The sequence below is a fragment of the Sinocyclocheilus grahami genome, unplaced genomic scaffold (genome assembly GCF_001515645.1).
Source record: "Sinocyclocheilus grahami isolate Dianchi unplaced genomic scaffold, SAMN03320097.WGS_v1.1 scaffold1691.1, whole genome shotgun sequence".
In the NCBI taxonomy this organism is placed as follows: Eukaryota; Metazoa; Chordata; class Actinopteri; order Cypriniformes; family Cyprinidae; genus Sinocyclocheilus; species Sinocyclocheilus grahami.
The window spans coordinates 173,294-176,934 of record NW_015506870.1 but is presented as its reverse complement, the minus strand read 5'-3'; the positions used below and the strand labels follow the sequence as shown (position 1 = coordinate 176,934).

General features: G+C 35.7%; 1 protein-coding gene across 1 annotated transcript in view; it reads left to right on the top strand.

Annotated features, from left to right (window-relative positions):
- Positions 1-290: 290 nt before the first annotated feature.
- Positions 291-3,641, top strand: part of n6amt1 (N-6 adenine-specific DNA methyltransferase 1) — a 23,260-nt gene continuing 19,909 nt past the window's right edge. Inside the window, exon 1 of the mRNA XM_016258474.1 lies at positions 291-389. The gene's annotated coding sequence lies outside the window, so the exon portion shown is untranslated. The remainder of the gene's footprint in view (positions 390-3,641) is intronic.

Here is a 3,641-nt window from a genome sequence, read left to right as displayed (position 1 = left end):
TATATACATATACATATATACATATATAGAAGCAGGATTTCCATGATAATCTCCGAACTCAATGCACGGTCCTGCGGAAGTATTAATCAGTTATACAACATATACACACATATATATATATATATATATATATATATATATATCCCTAACAAAGTGTATCAGAATTTTAGTAAAGTGTATCACCATAAAGTAAAGTTATCGATCATAAGTTATTTTCACAACATTTCAGTTATGATTTTGAATATCGTGTGGGGTCATCGAATACGAACCCATGTTGAAAACTACGACTCCCATAATGCACATGTGACAGCAACCGGAAGGAAGTGCAGTATACCGAGACCAGACCACGAGCTGTTGTGTTTGAAAATCATGCGCTTGGAGCAGACAGAGTAAGAAACACCTTAATTATCATATATAGTATACCGTTTAAAATGTATGACTTACATAAAAAAGCAGAATGGGTTTAAAATATTAAAAATAACGATTACAAGTGCGCGTGAATTGCCTCTTTACAAAAAAGATGGTAATACAATAGTATTCATACTCATACCCATAGTATATTCATACTCTTGGTAAATATGATCAGAGAAGGCTGCGAAAATAAGTCTGCATTGTAAATCCATTTGATCTTTCATTCAAAATTTAAAAAAAAAGTCTAACCTTTAATTTTAGTAAAATAAGTGAAAGTGGGGGAAAATCACATTAAGAAATACATTTTTCTTTAGTACACAATGGCCACAATTATTGGTACCCCTAGAAATGATTATGATTAAAATATCTCTGAAGTATATTCCCATTCATATTTGCATTTTTTATCACACCAGGGTGACTGGAACATGAAATTGTCTAGCCTTGGCTTCCTGTTTCACAAGGAGTAAAATCAAAGAATATATTTCTGATGTGCAGCAAAAGATTGATGAACTTTACAAATTTAGAAAGTGGCCCATTTCCACCATCAGGGCAATAATTAAAGTCATGTTATGCTTTTTCACTTTTTGAATTTCAGTCCGTGTGTAGTGTGTATGTTTGGTAAGGTGACCATACGGGCCATTTTTACGGGACGCGTCCTTGCCAGGATTTCTATATCGCCTAAAATAGGGGTTTGGCTGTTTGCACTGTGCAGATCGATCGTTGTATGACATTCACGAGAGCTACAGAGAGCAGACGGACTCCTTATTAGGGATGGGCGATACCACTTATTTTGTTTTCGATACGATACCGATATTTTTCAAGGCAGTATCGTCGATATCGATTCGATACTTCTGAACTAAACTTTTAAATTATGTAATGTATTAAATTATTAACGCCTAAAATAGGGGTTTGGCTGTTTGCACTGTGCAGATCGATCGTTGTATGACATTCACGAGAGCTATAGAGAGCAGATGGACTCCTTATGCTTTCGAATCGCTCTCGTGGTACTTTGGTGTTATGCAATGATCGGTGCGCAGCCACGCTTCAAGTCGAACGAACGAACACGTGCGTGTATTTGCATCGCTTTGATCGTTCTCTGTAGATCTCACCTTCTCATGCGCCACGATTGGTCGATTATATACAATACCCAGAGGCGGACAGTAACTAAGTACATTTACTTGAGTATTGTACTTAAGTACACTTTTTGAGTGTCTGTACTTGCGTATTATTTTTTCTGGGAACTTATGACTTTAACTTCACTACATTTGAAAGACAAATATTGTACTTTTCACTCCACTACATTTCTATGAAGATCCTCGAAGTAGAAAGTTGTTACTATGTAGCAGCTTTGAAAGTCAGTAGGTGATTATTTTATTCTCTAAAACAGTACTTTCTTTTTTTCAGACAGTTTATCAGTAATCACTCTTGAAGGGCTACATGAAGTGATTTCCCATCATTGTTTGAACACTGACCAGTTGCAAATGTGATATTTATTTACAACAATTCAATAATAAGAAGTTAATATTGTGGTAAATATTAGACACACTATTGTCTGATTTTGCTAAATTGTGTAGGTGAAAATATTACCTATAAAGCCACAGAAGAACTGTTGTGCGTCTCCTAATAAAACACAATAGGTGTTGGACTTGAAGCAGCACTGCACAGACCGTTCTGTGTGTGACATCAAAGTACAGCGAGAGCGATTAGACGGCATTTTAAAAATGTTTGTTTTGATGTCAAATAAGTATTGCTGTTTTGCTTTTTTGTTAAAGCAGCGTTGCTGTTGTAAAGTTATACAGCTACAGTTGTGTTGCTGGGTTTTAAAGCAGGTTCGATTTTCTTTCTTCCTTATCACTCTGTATTTACAGGATTTCACTGTCCACTCTGTTCAAATGTGGATGAATGGCTACACATAGATGTGTGCACACACTATCAGAGCTGTGTGAGATCACTACCATCCTGCTTTTGTGGGGGTGGGTAGGGGTGTTAAATAATTAGTTTGTTTTGTTGTTTTCCCCATTGGTTTTTAACATTCTAAAAGCTCTTTATTCCAAATATACTACAAGCTAGTCAGTGTATTCAGCAGGTGTAATGTATTCTAAGTTGCTTCAGAAGTATTGTAAGTACTACAACATAAAACAGTGCATTGACATAAAAAAGGAAATTTACATTTAGTACTTAAGTACTTTTAAAAGCAAGTACTTCTGTACTTTTACTTAAGTAAAAATCTGTCTTTACAACTTTTACTTGTAATGGAGTAATATTTGACCAGCAGTATCTGTACTTTCACTCAAGTAATGGAGTTGAGTACTTTGTCCGCCTCTGACAATACCTGCATGTTATTAGTCAAACTATTTTGAATGTTTTAGGCCATATACAAATCCTGGCCAGGACGTGTCCCGTATGAACGGCACATATGGCCACCCTGATGTTTGGGCATAAAAAAGATCTACACCAGTGTTTCTCAACCCTGGTCCTGGGGGCCCCCCAGCACTGCACATTTTGTGTGTCTCCCTAATCAAACACACCTGATTCAACTCATTAGCTCATTAAAAGAAACTCCAGGACCTGAAATGTGTGTGTCAGATAAGGGAGACATACAAAATGTGCAGTGTTGGAGGGCGCCCAGGACCAGGGTTGAGAAACACTGGTTTAGATGAAGTACCTGTGATGAATTGTACATCAATAAATCACAACTTATTTATTTACCAAATTATTTTTTTATGCTGGACCACATACTATGAAGGCAGATTAAACAATTTATTATTATTCAACACTATTAGTAATCTTTCATGACTATTATTATTCTAATGAATTTGCAACATTTACAGAGTCATTTATATTCGGTGGATGAGGATACTTCCTATCATTCTTATGACCCAATAAAAGTAGTTTTTAGTCCAGAAAATGAAGTTATGTCATGTCAAATGCATACACTTTCATATCTTAATTGTAAATACATGTCTATGATTTTGCAAAAAGGACTATATCTTCTTGCCAGAGTTTAATGTTTTGGTACTTGCTACCCGGTGTCTGTGAGAACAAAACACGGGCATAGAAAATACTATAAATTGTTTTTAACGTGCACAGTAGCTGAAATTTAAAACTGTTAAAAGAGAGGCTCAATAACTGTTGCACAGATATAATACACTACGCATCAATTTCTCTTTACTTTGTGCTTTGCAGTTTTTAACTGTAAGCGCTTTATGGCCCTACATTGTCATAGACTG